The sequence below is a fragment of the Tenrec ecaudatus genome, chromosome 3 (assembly GCF_050624435.1).
Source record: "Tenrec ecaudatus isolate mTenEca1 chromosome 3, mTenEca1.hap1, whole genome shotgun sequence".
NCBI lineage: Eukaryota > Metazoa > Chordata > Mammalia > Afrosoricida > Tenrecidae > Tenrec > Tenrec ecaudatus.
Genome location: NC_134532.1, coordinates 130,184,854 through 130,203,963, shown reverse-complemented (window position 1 = coordinate 130,203,963; position 19,110 = coordinate 130,184,854). Strand labels below are relative to the sequence as shown.

Below are 19,110 nucleotides of genomic sequence, written 5' to 3'. Positions count from 1 at the left end.
TCTCTCTGTTCCCCTGGCTGGATGTCTGGGATCAACCGTTTGGCACTGCCCTGCTCTTTATTCACACCGAGGAGTGGATCCTCCGTCGCTCAGAATGCTCCTCGGTGTACGATGGATGTGGCAATAAACAGCATGGAGGCCACATCGAACTTCCTTTATCAACACAAGGGACACCCACCTGGTCTTCCACTCTGCTGGGGGTATAATTCATTGTGGTGGCCACCCAGAACTTCCATAAAATACTCACAATGAAGGTACAGTAGGGAAGTAAACAGGTGACTACCGGCCATGATCATATAACATTAAGGACACCGTTTATGGTCCACAACACCTCTTCTCAGCCAAACCTGTCTCTGGCCTTCATTCTCTCAGCCTGGTCTTTCTGCCAGGGAGCTTGTTCATGTTCACAGTCTTCAGGTCTGTGGTCTTGGTGCTGTGGTGCCTCTGCTGCAGTGTGTATGGACTAGGCACGGATTGGCTTCTGCTGTCTGCTGCTTTGGCAGGGATCTTGAAAGAATGTGCTCCAGTGGGCTCTTTTGCCTTGATTGTCCAGGGAATCCCGTCTTTATGTTTCTGAGCTGGCTCTCTTATAAGCAGCAGAATGTGAACCCAAACTGGCCAACTACCACTGTTACTGGTTCACACACCCTGTTTGCTGAAACCTACTTATTCACGTGGTTAGGGTTACAGGGAGTTAGTCACTTGGCTTTTCCCATTTTAAAATGTTTTCTATTAAAACAAAAAAGTGGAGACTAAAAGAGATCAAGGAAAATGCACGTAGATTAAGCCTCCCTAAGAGTGCCATCCTGCTATGTAGCCCAGGGATGGGGATAACCTTGTCATCATGCAGAGTGCTCTGAGAGTGGATTATTGCAGAGATGCTGTTAGGTTAATATGTAACACTATGTCATTTGATGTCCCTTAAGACTCATTTTAAATTTGTTCTACTTTTTCATATCTTCTGCTTTCATTTCCATTGAGGCTTCTCTGTTCTCCTTTTGTTGCTGTTAGTGTTGATATTTTGTGTATATTTTTCTGTATGTGAAATCCAGGGTGAGTACATTGACAGAGAGTTTCGGCGGAGGGGCACATGACCAGCGAGATTGGGAGGAAGTGGGAACGAATATCAAAGAGCAGAAGAAAGAAGCAAACACTCAAAAATTGATTGTGATGATGATTGTACAGCCCTTCGTAATCTTATTGAACTAGTACATTGTATGATACGTGAATTATAAGTGAATAAAAGTTTAAAAAACAAATATTAGACAAATGTACTTCACCACAGCAATATATCTTTGATTTCTGCCACTGCCTTTAGGCGGCCTTCTTCCCTTCCCGTCAATATGTCCCTCCTATTTCTGTTTGACATTTTTAAGAATTTTTCTTTAATTCATCATTTACTTCATTACTTCATCATGATTCCAACTTCACTATTTAATTACATCTCAAAAAGGGATGTTGCCAAATAAGGTCACATTCTCAGGTAGGGATTGGGACTTGACTGTGTGTCTGAGAGATTCAGTTCAGCTCATAATATTGGCTAGAGTACCAGTATTTGAAAACTTACTGAAAGAGGTTCTTATGAATGAGTCTTTTATAGCTCTTCCTTATGAGTGGTACCCCCCATAAAACAAACCCTGAATTGCTCTTGCAGAGGGGACCTTTCTGTAGTACACATTTTTCCTGCCAGGCCAGCATCGAGTGACTCACTCTGAGTTAGCGCACCCTGTGGCGTTGCCTGGGAAGGTTCTCTCTGGCCATAGTGAAAATTTTTTTTAAAAGCAGTTCCACTCAAACCTCGTTTTTTGGTGTGTGTGTGTGTGTGTGTGTGTGTGTGTGTGTGCATGTGTGTGTGTGTGATAGCCGATTTAAAAGAACAGTGTGTGGCTGTGAAACTTTTTTTCCTGCTTGTGAAAAGTGTTACAAAAAGTGTCGTGGTGTTGAACACAGCTCACAAGGCCAGCACTAAGGGAAAAACTCAAGTGTACAAGTAGTTTTCTCGTTTCAAAAGAGGAGAAATGTTCTGGACATTTGACAAATTCCCGAACAGACGAAATTGTTGACTTGTAGTGCATTTGGGGTTGGTTCCACCCAACTCCAATCAAGCTTTTTATTTAGAATTTCTGAAAAGATAGTGTAACAGTGTGCAACAAGAAAGGCATGATTTGTGGCAGATGAGGGACTAGTGTTGCCACCAGGATCATGCACCTGCTCACGCAGCCAGCTTAGCACACCCGTTTTGAACAAAAATAGCGACTCCCTTGCCCCACGCACCTCCCTCACAGGACCTCACTCCATGCGACTTCTTTTTGTTTCTACCAATGAAGAGGGACGTGAAAAGACAGCGTTTGACAACCTAGGAGCGGTGAAGAAAAGAATGAGGGCGGTGCTGTCAGCCATCCAAACAGATGAGTTTGAAAAGTAGTACTGTTTTGCAAAACAACTTACATATGTGACTTTGAAAAAATTCCATTTTTATTTTTGGGTACACCCTCCTAGATAACTCCCACTCACATTTTCACATACTAGTCTTCTATTTCCTGCTGGACATTGATACAGGTATGCTGCCAAGCCACCTACTCCAAAAGCCTCCGTGTCTTTTTTTAAGTTACAGTAACTTTTTATCATGTGAAATTAGGTTGACAACAGCAAATTAAGAGCTGATTTTACTGCCCAAAGATGGCAGTTATATATCATTTATTTCCCTTTGCTTATAGGAATATTTGCTGAAAACCCTACCCTGTTCCCATGAAATTTTAAACTTGTTTCAAAACTCAGATGAAATCTAATTTCCCTGTAATTCTTGGCTATTTTTAGTACGAATTTTATTAATTGTCATTTTATAATTATTATAGAGAATTGAGCATTTTTTAATATACTGAGGCATTAGCTGCTTTTTGTTTCTTCTTATCGTAATGCATTTTGTACATCCATGTCTGTGCACATGGATGTCACGTGATTAGCTTATTTGCAACATTCTACAATGCCACTGTTTGTAAATCTAGTATAACATCAATTACTTTGTGGTCGCTTCATTGGTTGTTCAAAGCAATACAAGCAATCATGACGTCTTCCCATGATCTTACAGTGCTCGGTTTGGATGGCTGCATTAGTAGTTGCATGAATAATATGTAATCACTTTAGTGGCTCTTTTTAAAAATGAGGCAACGTCCATTTTCCTAAATTTTCACTGGCTCTTCTTATAAGGATGATTGAAGGCATTTTTTATTAGGATCTGCTTCCTTGCAATGAGTTTATTCCCAGAATTAGACATTTGAGTAAATATTATCATAGTTAAACTTATATGTAACTAAAATGCTAGATTCTGGGGGGAAGATTCTTCTGACAAATCTTATAGAGGCTCTGAATATAGAAATGTACTTTATTAAACCTGTCGGTTTCCAATAAGTGTATCCTGGAAAGACCCAAATGAAGTGTCAGGAACAATTCTCTTCCTTGGATGCAGCGGCTGCGTGGAGGGTTCCTGCGTGGTGGGATTGTCTCACACCTTTAACACGGCTTCACTCTTTATTTGAGTTCTCCTCACTGGTGTGGAATTAGCAACGAATGGGGCCAGGTGGTGTGAGTAGAAAAACGTTTAGGAGCTGTACAGAGATCTAGCAGTGTTTATTTCACAACTCATAAGTGATTACATAGATACATAATAGCAGGTATCATGATAGTATACACTAGAGTTATTTACTAATGATAATTTAGACTACCCATATTCAGTTAGAGCATCTTTTCAAATACACTTGTTTAGAGAGCATGGTAAACGTAACTATCCACAAAGTCTCTGTCTAGTTAACCCATTTTCATCGCTGATATGAGGCACCGTGTTTCCCTGTTTCCCCAATGAATATAAACAGCATCTCTATAAACCTGGAATAGAGGTCAAAGGTGCCTTAGAACCAAAGATCGCTGAGTGGTACGTGGAATGAGAAGTACTAAGGAGTCATAGCTGAAGTCCTTCTGACAGGAATATAATTTTGAATACATCTGAGCTTGCTAAGTGAAAATGTGCTCCTTTAGGCTCCACGCTATTATTTCCTCAGGAGAAGAAAAAAGGGCTTGTGTTTAAAACAGCTTTCCTAAAAGCAGGTATCAAGAACTATATTCTCTATTTTTTGAGAAGTTGAAACTGTCGTTTCTACAAATGCACCCTTTTTGACAGCTATCTTGCCTGAAAGGAACTCAGGGGCGGGGTTGGGGGAAGGGTCATGGGATACGTGCTACACCACTAGCCGCCAGGTCAGCACTTTGAACCCAACGGCTGTGGAGGGGGAAGCTGGGGCTTTCTGACCCTGTGAAGAAAACCCAAGGCCAATTGCACTCCGCTATCGGGTAAGTTGAAATCAAATTGATGGCAGTGGATTTTTGGGTTTCTTATTACCCTCCTTTACCTGATGTTTTTACCATCCATTTTCAAAGCTCCAAACCCACTTCAGTGTAGCTGATTCTGGTTCATAGCAACCCTGTGGGACAGGGTAGAATTAGACTGTTAGTTTCACCAGACTGCCACTCTGAATGGGAGTAGAAAGCCTCATCTTTTTTTTTTTTTCTGTGAAGTGGCTGCTAGCCAGAAATCCAATAAACAAGACAGGCGGAGCCCTGTCCTCACAGAACCTAAGCTTCTTTATCATCTATACGGAGCCCCATCCTCACAGAACCTAAGCTTCTTTATCGTCTATATTAATAAAATCTCCCGGAGAAAAGCCTTCAAAGCATGATTGGGTTTGTCATGTGCTCAACGTTGAAGTTCAGGTGCTTAGAGGGTCTCCCTGCTTTCTTGTACAGTCCACTCCATTCTGTTCTGCATGCTGGTGCTGTTTTATTTCTATAAAGCCATTTCAACCTAGTTATTTCACTATCCTTTATTTTTATTCTCTTTCCTTTTACTTACCACCTATGCCTGGAGCATATCTGTGTGTAGCCTGGTTGACTAAAGAAACAAATTCAGAGACCCTCAAGAGCTTATATCAAGAAATACTGATATGTCAAGAAAACATCCCAGCCCAGTCTAGATTGAGTCCATAAATCCCATACTAATTTATAGCGGATACTAGCCCATAAATCCCTCTCCACACTCATGAAACCCAGTGCAATGATGCAGAATGCAGGGACATCAACCACTGTGGGTGCAAGTCTTATGGATCCAATGTCAGTAGATTCATTTTCAGGGCTCCCTCAGGTCTCAGCGTGGCTCCTAAACAGGAAGAAGAAGGTAGAGAGAGAGATTGGCCTGCCTCCAGACAGCCTTTTATCCCATTGGCACCTCCAATCAAGCTGCCACCTGATTGGTAGGCTAAATTCCGCCAGCATGTTACTACTGGAGCCATGTCAGCACAAAAAAAGCTATCACAGCATTAAAAATATAAAACTCCACAGCTAATCAAACACCAAGTGAATAATTTCGACATGTGCAATTCACTCTTTTGATTACATCTTTGATATTTACATAATCTCCTGTCAACTTGCAAAGGGATGGAGTCTAGCTTGTCAAACAGGTCATAGACAGTGAAGCCTCTATGTGGGCATGGCTGTCTCCTGAGGATTCTGGGAACTCCTGTCTTCCTCCTGGAGCCAGGATGCACACCCTCTCTGCCACATATTCCTGTGGATGAGCCACATGGAGCTACACTGATGAAGCCAGAGCCCTGGAGCTGGAGGAGTCACGTGGAGACCCCTGCCAGCACTGTGATGCTGCCACTGCCACTGGATCCACCAGACTTTCCACCCACTGGCCTGAGATCTTCCTGCATGTGGTGTTATTGTGTACGTTGCGTGAGTCGGAAGAGGAACATACATGGACCGGTATAGTACATATGAGCTAATGTCAGACTTACAGACTTAATCTGGACTGAGCTGGGATGTTTTCTTTATATTCAATTACTCTTTACATAAAGATATGTCTTATACACATATGAGTGTCTATAAATTTGTTTTTCTAGCATACCCAGGCTAACACAGCTTATTTTAAATTATGCAACCAAATTCACTCTTTTCTAGGTTGCTCCTTCATAAACGCTCTGCCAGCTAACTCTCCTGTATGGTCTTTGGATGCTGTTGTTAATGTGACCCACACCATATTTTAAAGAGCACACATTGCTTAGGAATCCAGCTAAACTATTGTTTACGGTGAACAAACATTAGGGGGATTTCTTTTTTTCTAAGGTTAAAAGATTATCTCAGAACAGTAGTTTCAGGGGTTCATCCTTTCTCAATGGCTCCAAAAATTCTGCTTTCCGTGAGTTTGAAAATCCATCCTGTATTGTCCCCTATTAGATCAGCATTCTATGTAGAATCTTTAATCCAAATGTTTAGAGATAGTAGTCATTTGTTTCTGGGGCCAGATAAAAGGATAGTTGTTCATGGAGGGAATTAGCTACACGTTTATTTTTCTTCTGCTGTTCTTGAGCCACTTGTAGTACTTTGGATTATCTATCCAAATGTTTGTGTGATTCATTCAGTTCTCATATGATTGGCTCACCACAAACATTTCCTGTCTTTGTGGACATTGATATTTCTTTCCCATTACTGCTTAAAATGTTGCTATTTTTATAGTTATGCCTTATGAAACATACTGAAACATGATGTTAGTTCCAGTAGTAAATAGACAGAAACATGTAATACAACTGATTAAGTATTTTTTCAAATGAAAATATACATTAGGAAAAAATCACCTATACTATTTTGACGCTTTATTTGCAAACTAAATTTGGAATGCTGTATGTTATGAAGAAATATAAGCAAATATAAACTCAGGCAATATTTAAAATTAGCTTCACTTATTTCTAAATTTACTATTAGTAAAATTTCCTGTGTCTTTCTTGTGCCTGTGTATTCCTGTCCCAGAACCCAAAACTCTTATCTACCCATTCAGAAGTCACACTTATCTGAAACCAGTTATTGCTAGTAAGAAACTCCTAAATAATTATTTTGCCTATTTTAGCAGTTTGTTTATTTTTTTTCAGATTAAATCCTATTTTTTGATAAAATATATGAAGGAGCTTTGAAATTTTACTTAGGAAATTCCATTATATTTCAATTCAATTTGTCCATAAATTCTTTGAAAATACATTTATATATGTTTTTTTTTGTTTTGAGACCCACAGTTTAAAATATATTAGCAGAGATTTTCTTTCCTTCATTATTGGAGAGTGGAAAATGTTTTCTATACTGCAAAAATACAGTTGAAAAATTTTATTCTATGTATATTAAAAAGGTTTTGTTAATATATCATCTGATAATAAGATCAGTAAAATTAGAAGTAAATCCTAGACTATAGACAAATAAAAATATATAACTTTTGTATATGTCACATGAGAAAAATAATGATATTTTTGAAGTTTCTTTGTAACAAAAATGAGAATGTAATATAACTAATGCACTCTGTTGCTTCATATAATATTCACAAAACGAAAGATGAGATTGTTCAATATTGCTGAACCACATGTCTGTCCTTATGTTCAAGTCTGAGACTGGTGACATAATTGCTAGAACTAATAATATGTAGATTCAAATGGCTTTCCTAGATATAAATTATAAAATACTTAATTTTAATCTTGTTTAGTTCATTTTAAGCAAGTTTTCATGTATCATCACAGTAATGCTTTTATTGTTAGCAAAAGCTATACATATATTTGTTATTATTTATAAACTGCAAATTATACTTAAAATAATGCAACCATATATTTTCTGTGGTGATATTGCATAGATTAGATAAAATTAGTACAGTGATTTTACAATAAATTTAAAACACTTGATTTGAACTGCAGTACAATCAAAATCCAAGAGTGGAAGAAAATAAATAAAAATATCAAACTGTTTTCACATATATACAGAAAGTGTGAAGACTATTTAAAAATCACTTTTGTGGTAGTTAAGCAACGGGAGCATTCATGTGGAATCTATTTCATTTTAGAATGTGTTTCCAGTCAAGCAAAACCAGCATTCTCCCCATGAGAGACTGGCTGCTGTTTACTTCAGTTTCTTAAATCATGAAATTATTTGGAAAAGATTTCAAGCGCTCTATGTCCATAAACTGCTCATTAGGGTTAGTCTAACTCTGAGTGTCTGCTTATTGGCCTTCGGAAAGAAATCTCCCCAAGAAAATATATAAATATTTGTAAGTGGGATGATATTCAAAATTCATAATAGCAACATGTTTCTCAGCTAGCTGATGTAGAAATAAGGTATGGGAATTCTGGTATCTGAGTTGATGAACTGATGAAATACATAGGAGCTGCTAAGGAAGTTGCATGTAGACTGGGTGAAACTTTCAGATGGCTATACAGACAAAAGTATCAATATGATAATAAATTTAAGGCAAAATAATAGAGTATTAGAAATTATGCAGAATTAAATGACCTGATTGAAATGTAAGTAAGAATACGTAAAAAAGGAATCAGTATCCGTGTACATTAGGAAATCACAATTTGCATCAGGTTCACCTATAATGTTAAGCAGTTAAATAATTGAATCAATAGTGTAACATTGGATAAAGACAATATTATAACGCAAACTAATTCACAGAGTTGAAATGGCTCTAGTTTAAAATCCACACTAATTGAGTGCAATGAGCATTGTCAACCCTCAGATACTCCAGTTCGGTCGGCGCATGATAAAATGTAAAGTCTGTCACATGAACTGAGTTTCTCACTTTTAAGTAACATTTGAGATAATTTTGCATAGTACTCATCTTCCTGACCCGGGCACCCACACCTAGAGTTCTGTGAGTCATCACCATTACTAAATGTATTAAGAGAGATTTGGAGGTGACAGAATATAGAAACTGAAATTTGTTACAATGCTGTTAAAAAATTATGCTATTCATTCAACACAAATTATACTCTACCAAAAATGTCATTTAGATTATTGTATAACTTGTCATAAAATCACCATACATTTTAAATTAATTTTAAATATTTTGAAAACGTCTGGCCATAATTAACTGTGTATTATTCTTTCATCATCCACTGATCGTGATTCTTAATTGACAATGATATGCATATTTTTGGATGCATGGCCATGCTCCTTTGCCTTCCGTTTCTTTCCCAATGTCAGTTGTCACTGCTGCTGGGACCTCAAGAAACATCTTCTTCTTGCGTCCTATCGTATCAGCTCAGACTATGGGGATCTAACTCCTTTGGTAAAAGATGTAACAATCTGCATCTGTAAACATTATATCACCTTGGAAGCTAAAGCATATCTTTTCCTTTAAGTTCACATAAGAGTGTGTAGATGCTTTTTACTATACTTAGGAATGTGCATCTCTAAAGGCATCCCATTACATTTTTACTAAAATACCAATGTGTATATCATAGAGCCCTACATGTTTTTCCAAAGCTTACTATACATCTAAAAAGATACATCTTCCCCACTCATAGTTTTGACTTTCTTGGTTAATGAAATATACTGAATTCTTTTCCAAATTAGAATCTCAGAAAAAAAATTCTCCTTCCTGAAATAATGTTTACCCTTGGTTAATCCTCCTTGAATCTAGACTCCATTTGTATCATGTGACCCTCCACTGAGCATCTGCCTTACAGGTTGCATTACGACACGCATGCTGCTTCTGTGTATTTCATTTTCTGTGAGCGAACATTAGGTCCTACATAACATTGGAGTCTCATGCTGTTGCTTTGGGTAGAAGAGTCAGCTCCGACCCCCAGTGACCCGATGATGGAGTCAACATTACCTAGGACTGCCCTGGCACAGGTGGAGCCCTAGTGGTGAAGGGGTTGGCTACTAGTGTCAAGGTCAGCAGGTGGAAATCACCAACCCTTCCCTGGGGGAAAGACTAGGCTTGCACTGCCAACCTTGCAGTCTCAGAAACGCACAGGAGTAGTTCGGGCCTGTTAGCCAGGAGTCAGAATTGGCCTGAGGGCAGTGAGGGTTTTGTTGTTGTTTGTTTGTTTTAGAATACTGCACCCTGTTTTATTAGGTACTGTCAAGTTTGTTCTGATACATAGTGAATCTCTATGTAACAGAACAAAATGATCTGTTTTGCCTGTCTGTCCTCGACTCATTATTGTATATCCTGTGTCCATCTATCCTATTGAGATTGATGCTCATTTATCTGAACAAAAGTAACCCTGGATTTGGAGTGGTTACTTGTTGGGCTGCTAACCACAGATTAGCTAGTTCAAAATCACTAGCTGTTCCTTGGAAGAAAAATGAGGCTTTGTACTTCCATAAATGTTATAGCCTAGGAAACCCACAGGGATGATTCTATTCTGTCTTATGGGCTCACCAAGTCAGAATGGACTGGATGGCAGCGTTTTACCCCTTTTGTATAATCTCAGTCACCAGTCAGTCAGTCAGTCGGTCAGTCAGTGCCATCAAGTCGATGCCTACTCCTAGCAACCCTATAGGACAGTGTAGAAATGGTCCCATACATTTCCAAGGTGGTAACTGTTTATGGGAGTAGAAATCCTTGTATTTCTCCTGTGCAGGGGCTGATAGTTTGAAACTGCTGACCTTGCAGATTACAACCCCATGCATGACCATTGAGTGACCATTAAGCCACAGGCTCCTCGTCATACAATCTAATTAGTTTCTCTAATTGTTTATCTCACTAGTTCTATTTCTGTATGTCTCTTCTCTAATTATACAGTCAACTTTGCATAGTCCCCCCAATCATTTGGTGGGAGCTAAGCAAAGATAAAAGAAATGTATTTAGAAATTTCACTTCACCACAACTCAGTATGACATGATGTATTCTTGATTTGGAAGTCAAGGTGTCACTAAACACAAAATGGGACAGGAGAAGCATAATAATCATCTAATTAATTTTAATACTTCTGGGTTCTGTACTACTTGAACTTGAGTTCATCGAGTATTGACTAGTCTAAAAGTTCACAAGCACTGTTTGGTTTCCATTTCCTTTCTCTTAATCATTTTATTCGGGGCTCATACGACTCATCACAATCCATACATCCCTCAATTGTGTAAGGCACATTTGTACAACAACACAATGAGAAACAAAGTCAGGAATCAGAGGAGGAAATTAAATATGTTTAGTTTCCTTTGCCATGAGAGCAGATAAACAGGATATCAGTACCATAACCATCGCTAAACATGTTGATCCAAGATGTTATAGAAGAATCCTGACCAGAAGGGAGGAATCATGCAGCCCACTATTTCAAATCTCATAGCATCCAGAATTTCTAACTCCTGAAACGGTTTCCTTGTGATAATTCTTAAGTATTAAACTATATGTTTATTTAAACTGAAATGTAAACCTTGAGCATCATTTTGTTTTTAAAAGAACTCTGTGTAGGAATCAAATGGACAACAACTGAAAAGTTTAGAAGGGACACTTGCAGTGCAATGAAGCAATGGCAATGAAGGGCTCAAGGAAGAAGTGCATGAGGAGAATGGTTGCCCGACTTGCAAGCACAGTCATAATACAGTTGCAGATATAGAAATTGTGGATTTCCTAAACTCTTCCTATCGATACTTTGAGCATCACTTAAAAAGTCAGCGTATATTCCCTTTTAATGAATGAATCTGGACTTAGAAGATTAATTTATTAACAAGAACGTAGTGTGAGGATTGGAGGAAGACTTTTTAAACAATCTGTGATATGCAGAGGAAACAATCATGCTCGATGAAAGTGAGGAGGACTTGAAGTATTTGCTGATGAGGATCAAGGATTACAACTGTCAGAATGGATTGCAACTCAATATAAAGAAGATCAAAATAATCACACTAGACTAATAGGTAAAACCATGATAAATGGAAAAGAGATTGAAGTTGTCAAGGATTCCATCTTGCTCGCCTCTACAATCAGTGCTCAAGAAACCAGTAGTCTGGAGAACAGAGGATATATTTCATCATGCAAATCTTCTGCACAAAACATTAAAAAAACTGTTGAAAATCAAGGATGTTCCCTTGGGGACTAAGGTGCACTTGACCCAAACCCTAGTGATCCTGAATGCTGTGCTGCTAGAAAAGAGTTCCAGTGCCGTGGATGCCACACAATCAGACAACGCTCTGCCGTGAATGCCACGTGATCAAACAACGCTCTGCCGTGGATGCCACGCGATCAGACAACGCTCTGCCGTGGATGCCACACAATCAGACAACGCTCTGCCGTGGATGCCACGCAATCAGACAACACTCTGCCGTGAATGCCACGCGATCAAACAACGCTCTGCCGTGGATGCCACACGATCAAACAACGCTGTCTTGGCAGAGGGACAGCCTTACTTTCATGAATGTTGTACATGTTGTCAGGAGAGACCAGTCCCTGGAAAGGACATCATGCTGGGTACATGGGAGGGGCAGAGAAAAAGAGGAAGGTCCTTTAGGAGATGGATAGACGCAGTGGTTGCAACAACGGCTCAGGCATGGGCACTACTGTGAGGCCAATGCAGCACTAGATGCTGTTTCTTTCTCTTGTACCACAAGGCCACTGTGAGCTGCAGCTGACACGATGAAACCCAACACTAATACTGATTAAAATGGCCAGTTTTCCCAAATGCAATTTTTTCTCTTCATTTGTCAATACATTTAATTCCAATTCATTAAAACTGGAACAAAAGGAGGTAAATAGTTACTATTACCTTTTTTTGCTGTGTTTTTTTATATCTTTATTATTTTTTCTTCAAGTCTCATACTTTTATAATGAAATCATCATTCCTTATTTTTAGATCTTAGGTCACAGCTTGTATGTTAGACTTCTGTTACATGCTAAATGAATCGGGACTTCTTTTTAAAGGTACAACTTTTTTTGTGTGTTTGCAAAAGTACTTTGAGTCTTTGATGTTCATCCTGATGATTCAATATAATTTCAAAGCATTTTTTGTGTGAAGACAAATAAGAAAGGTTTTTGACGTTTTCTTTGGAATACCACTTAGTAGGTGCCAAACATACATAGCAGGTGGTAGCTAATTTTCATTTTAATGAAAATCTTTTTAGACTAGAACAGCATAAGGTTTTGCCATCTGTGTGTATACAGCTTCAAGACATATAAAAGAAGGTCCATGAAACACAAAGCTAGAAGTTGTTCAACACCAGCCTTAACTACCTGAATAAAGTATTAAATGAAGATACATAGATATAGATATATGCTAATTTGGATGGGAAAATCTTATAGAGCGATATATAGGGAATTTTTTGATATTTCTTTTGAATATTTTAAAATACTGTACTGATAATTTTTCCAGAAGAAACATGCTAACAGTGTGTTTGATGAACTAGTATATCACAAACCTTTTACATGTGTTAACCTTTCTTTTTAGGCAAACCATAAAAGACTTCCTTGCACAATCTTTGTACTGAGAAATGAGTATAATCTTACTATTAGCTACTATTCTACTACTTGTAAAATTTAAGTACATCTCATATCATTAATGGTATCTAAATTGTAACCTGTCTTTTGTCTTTTTTATAGCACAGTTTTCTGAATTAGGATTGGCTTTTTTCTTCATAGAATGGATAATTCTTGTTGCATTTTAAAGTCATTTTCTAAATCTTATGATGTATAAGTAATAAATTCCACTGGGAAAGTGAACATTTACTACTTTGTAAAATTTTTAAAAGATTAAGTATATCATGCACTTCACAAAAAGCAAAACTGAGCAAATATGAAATAATAGTTCAAAATAAAATAAGAAATATAGAAGAATAATGAAGGCAAGGGAAATGATAGAGAGTACAACAGTCCAAAGTTAATTCCTGAATAAATTTCAATTAGGGTGTATTCTAGGGAGGTATATGGAAAAAAAAACACTATTAGAATTGAAGATGAACTTTGGACATTGAGGCTATTTAGTTTTACCAATTATGGTCAAATTACAAGACAACAAGACTAATTATGCAAAAATAAGAATTTGCTAATTATGTGAAGCATAAGATAATTAATATTATAAGGTCACTTGTCTTGCAAAATAATTCCCTGATGGATTTTTTTAAGGAATTGCTCTAATGGTCTTAATTGATTTTAAAATTACTCATTTCTTAATAGATAGACCAAGGATAAACAAATTAAACATAAAAAAATTAAAAGCTGTTAATTTGGAATTTTATCAAGCACAAAATTAAAATATTCATAGGACCAAATCCACCATCAGTGAGTGAGTTCTGTCTCTTGGTGACTTTAGACAGGACAGAACTCTGCCAACAGAGACACAGACTATATCTTGCTCCTGTCTAGTGGCTGGTGGAGTCAAAGTACCAACCTTCGGGAAAGCAGTCAAGCACTTTGACCACTGCACCAACACTCCTCCGCACCTAAGGGAGCACTCTGGAAATTAAAAGGCAAGCATAATCTCATCAACATGAAACAGAAAAAAGCCTATGTCAGCATTGTGAATGCACAAACACATAGTCCCTTAGTTGGCTTATCCTCTTCAAAATTAAGCCAGTTCTATATTTGATTATTTAAGATACATAACTCATCACCCTCATATATGGTGATGTGATTTATGAGAATTAGGATCCAGACCACATCCTGAAGAAAATGAGACAGAAATAGATTAAGGTAATAAAATCAATTAGAACAGCGAGTATGCCGCTGTCTGGTTTTGGCTGACATGATTAAATAAGTAATTAAACAAGTGAACACACAAATGAATAAAAGGTTAAGTTTCTTTAAAACTAAAGTCTGGAGGGTATTTTATGCAGTTTTTCACCTTTTGACTTTGTACAAATGAAAAACAAAGATATGTTTCTATATTGGTGTGACAGCTACGTGCCCTTTTCATTATTTTTGCTTCCTGCAGTTACTCTTCATTACGTTTACTTTCTATGTGATCCTTTTCCGAAACATATGTCCAAAACTTATATACACACGTAAATGTATACACCCACTTTTGGCAAAGAAGATAGGGACCACTCCGTGGGAGCGTGGGGAAGGGGTGGCGGGAGGGGAAAGGAGTGATTCATTGGTGTAAATGTCCTGGTCGTTTTCTTAGCAGTGCAATTTCCAGTTTTCCTAAAGCAGCTTCCTAATGCATGCTACAATCATCCTGTGTCTCTGGAGAGAATCTACCAAGAATACCAATATTTGGAATTCCAAAATATAGATGCTTCTAACCTTTGAGCTACTGTCTTTGGATCAGACCTAAAAAGACTATGATAAGTGAATTACTGAGAGAATGTGTGTGTGCAGCCAATTCCAGAGCCACATTTACAAAAGTTTTATTTCAAATAAACAGGTGTGTATGCAAAGGAACCATTCTAGAGAAGCGTTTTGACTTACTCTCACATCTCATTCTAGACAATTAATTCCTTAGTATTTTTTTTCAAAGCACAGCAATAGCCTTTGCCAAATTCACACCCACCGATCCTGCCTGCTCATCAGACCCACAGGACTTTTCTTCTGAAGGAAGATTTTAAGTGGGATTAGCCTAGGGAAGGGGAGAAGTACTCAAGGATGGGGAATTTTAATGATCCAATATTTATTTATTTTTAGGAGAATTTTTTATTAGACAGTAACCTAGGGAACTGACAGGCATGTCTTTTGTCATAGATCCTGAAGGGAATAATAGAGTTAAGGGCAGCCAACTATTGTGTGAAATGCAGTGAACCATGAGTATTAGCTATTGCATCTATGATGTGGTAGGGAATGTGAGTGAGCTCATTCTACCACCATTTCAATCCAACATTTGTTGACCATTTCAAATATCTTCCAGGTACAGTGTGAAGCCTGGAATATTTTCAAGAATTTTACAAAGGCCCTGTTTTCAAGTGCTTATAAAGCACAGCTTGGTATTAGAAGGCGTGCAAGGAATATTGAGCTTGTTAAGGAAGAGGTTCAGATGTGCAGTCTTACCCAGATGCCTTTAATGAGTTCCATAGAATATGGATACCTTCTTCATAAAAATCCAGAATTTCTTGCATCAATTATATATATACACTGTCTAATAGTTGAGCATATGAGAAATAAAGGATATCTCACATTTTGCTTTATTTATTAGCAAGTACAATTTTTAAAATCTGTGTTTGATTTTCAGACATGATGATATGAAATTACATATACCATATATACTCGAATATAAACCGACCCAAGTATAAGCCGAGGTACCTAATAATTACCTGGGAAACCAGAAAAACTAATTGACTCGAGTATAAGCCTAGGATGGAAAATGTAGAAGCTATTGGTGGGTTTCAAAAAATCAAAACAAATGAAAATAGTGTTAAAAAAATTGAGACATCGGTGGGGTAATGTATTCAAATATTTATTTTAAATAAAAACATAAATAAAAGGACAAGTCATTTAATACTAGTAAACCAGCACAGTAAGTGGAAAATAGGTTACACAAAAACAATAAGGTATCAATAATGATACCTTAAGAGTACTATTCCCTGAGCTCAATCAGCAACCAAGTTAAACTGTAGAGAGTTAAAATCCTTCAAAACTGGATTGCTCATCATCATCTGTGTCCCAATGCAGAGCTTCAGCTGGTGTAAGGTCATCATAGATGCTGTCCTTGCTGAGATCGCCATCATCACCATCACTGCTGCCATTTTCATACAAAGCACAGTCTTCACTGCCATCCATAGCATTACTAATACTACATTTCTGGAAGGCACGTCGCACCATGTCTTCTGGAATGTCTTCCCATGTATCTCGAACCCATTTTGCTATTAACTCTATGTCAGGCATCATGAGATTTCCTCCTTTTGTTAGTTGGGTTTGACCAGATGACATCCATTCATGCCACGTCCTTCACACATGATCTTTAAAAGGCTTATTCAAAGATACATCCAGAGGATGTAAGCCCACCTAGAATAATGGCTAAAGTAACTTTATTAGATTTTGCCAATATTTTTATGTCATCTGATAGGTGGACTCTGAACGTATCCCAAACAAGCAACGATGGCTTTTTCTTTAAAGCTGCTCCTGGTTGTCGGTTCCAAATTCCTTCCAGCATTTTTTATTTGTTCCGTCTTCATCCATCCAGCCTTTAACATGTGCACACAGAATAATTCTTGGTGGGATATTAGGCAAGGTCTTTCTTTTTAGGCAAGGTCTTTCTTTTAGGCAAGGTCTTTCTTTTAAAAATAATGACAGGACACAGCTTAGTTCCATTAGCCAAACTTGATAGAACAACTGTAAAGTGTTTTTTTTTTTCATTTCCTGTGGTTTTGAGAAAAATGTTTTTTTCTCCTAAACTTGCCACAGTTCTATGGCTTGGACGATCAAAAGTCATGGCAGTTTCATCCATATTCCCAATATCTGCCAGGTCATAATTATAAATACTTCTTTGTTTTATAATAAATGACTGGAATGACATAATTTTTTTCTTCAAGGTCTTGTGGCAATTTCTGGGAAATCTTTGTTCTTTGTCTCAGCATAGTAGGCCAAACCTGTTCATGAAGCTGTTACACCATCCTGCTGACGCAGCAAATTTTTCAATTCCTGGTGCTTTATATTTGTCATCCTCAGTCATTTGTAGAGCACGTATGCAGATTCCCATGTGTGTTACACAGTACACATTTTGACGACACTCCATAACCCATTTATGCAATTCACTCTCTAGAGCCCCATAAAAAGATGTTAAACCATGACGAGCTTTCTTAGCTTTGGGAATCTGTTCCAAGTCACCCATCATATTCCCCACTCCCTCACTTGCTTTTTGTCAAAACAGAATTCCCTATTTGCAATACTGTTATTGCTCTCTTCTGCTCTTGACACAACTTTCATTTTGAAACCAGCCTCATATGATTGGTGTGTTTGTTCTAGTTCAAGAGTATCCATTTGGCTTGAAGATAAACAAGCGGCCATCTAGCTCAGAAGCAACAAAGTCCACATGGAAGAACACACTAGCCTGTGTGATCACGTGGTCCCGAAGGGATCAGTTACCAGGCATCAAAGAACAAAAAATCATATCATTGACTGCACACCTCCATGATAGGATCGCTGAAGACAAATGGGTGCATAAGCAAATGTGGTGAAGAAAGCTGATGGTGCCCGGCTATCAAAAGAGATAGTGTCTGGGGTCTTAAAGGCTTGAAGGTGAACAAGCGGCCATCTAGCTCAGAAGCAAATAAGCCCACATGGAAGAAGCACACCGGCCAGTGTGATCACGAGGTGCCCAAGGGACCAGGTATAAGGCATCATGCAAAAAAAAAGATATAAGTGTGTGTATGTATGTGTATATATGTGTATATGTATATATGTATATATATATCATATTAAATGAAGGGGGAAGTGCAGAGTGGAGACCCAAGGCCCAAGTGTCAGCCAAGGGAGATCCCCTCATAGAGGGGTTTAGGAGAGGAGATGGGTTAATTAGGGTGTGAGGTAGTATCAATGAAGAACACAGCTTTCCCCCAGATCCTGGATGCTTCCTCCCCCCAACTACCATGATCCGAATTCTACCTTGCAGGGCTGGATAGGACAGAGGCTGTACACTGGTACATATGAGGGCTGGAGGTACAGGGAATCCAGGGTGGATGATACCTTCAGGACCAAGGGTGTGAGGGATGATGCTGGGAGAGTGGAGGGTGAGTGGGTTGGAAAGGGGGAACTGATTACAAGGATCCACATGTGACCTCTTCCCTGGGAGAGGGACAGCAGAGAAGGGGGAAAGGGAGACTCCGGATAGGGCAAGATATGACAAAATAACGATGTATAAATTACCAAGGGCACATGAGGGAGGGGGGAATGGGGAGGGAGGGGGGGGAAAGAGGACCTGATGCAAGGGGCTTAAGTGGAGAGCAAATGCCTTGAGAATGATTGGGGCAGGGAATGTATGGATGTGCTTTATATAATTGATGTATGTATATGTATGGATTGTGGTAAGAGTTGTTTGAGTCCCTAATAAAATGTAAAAGAAGAAAAGAGAAAAAAATGATTAGGGCAAAGACTGTACAGATGTGCTTTATACAATTGATGTATGTATATGTATGAACTGTGAAAAGAATTCTATCAGCCCCAATAAATTGTTAAAATAAAAAAAAAAGAGTATCCATTTCTAATTTGATAACAGGATAAGAATACAAGACTTTGAAAAAGAACTTTCATGATAATGTCCCCCCATCCCCTGCTGGGACATGTTAGCCAGGAGGAGCAGGGGAGTCTGTGTGGGCAGGGGATGCAGGATGTGAATTAACACAGAGATCAGAGGGGAGAGACAGAGTTCAGCCACAGAC

The 19,110-nt window shown here is 38.2% G+C and overlaps 1 protein-coding gene across 3 annotated transcripts in view; it reads left to right on the top strand.

The window, feature by feature from the left end:
• GRID2 (glutamate ionotropic receptor delta type subunit 2) overlaps positions 1-19,110 on the top strand; it is a 1,629,781-nt gene that overhangs the window by 185,952 nt on the left and 1,424,719 nt on the right. The gene's annotated exons all lie outside the window — the stretch shown is intronic.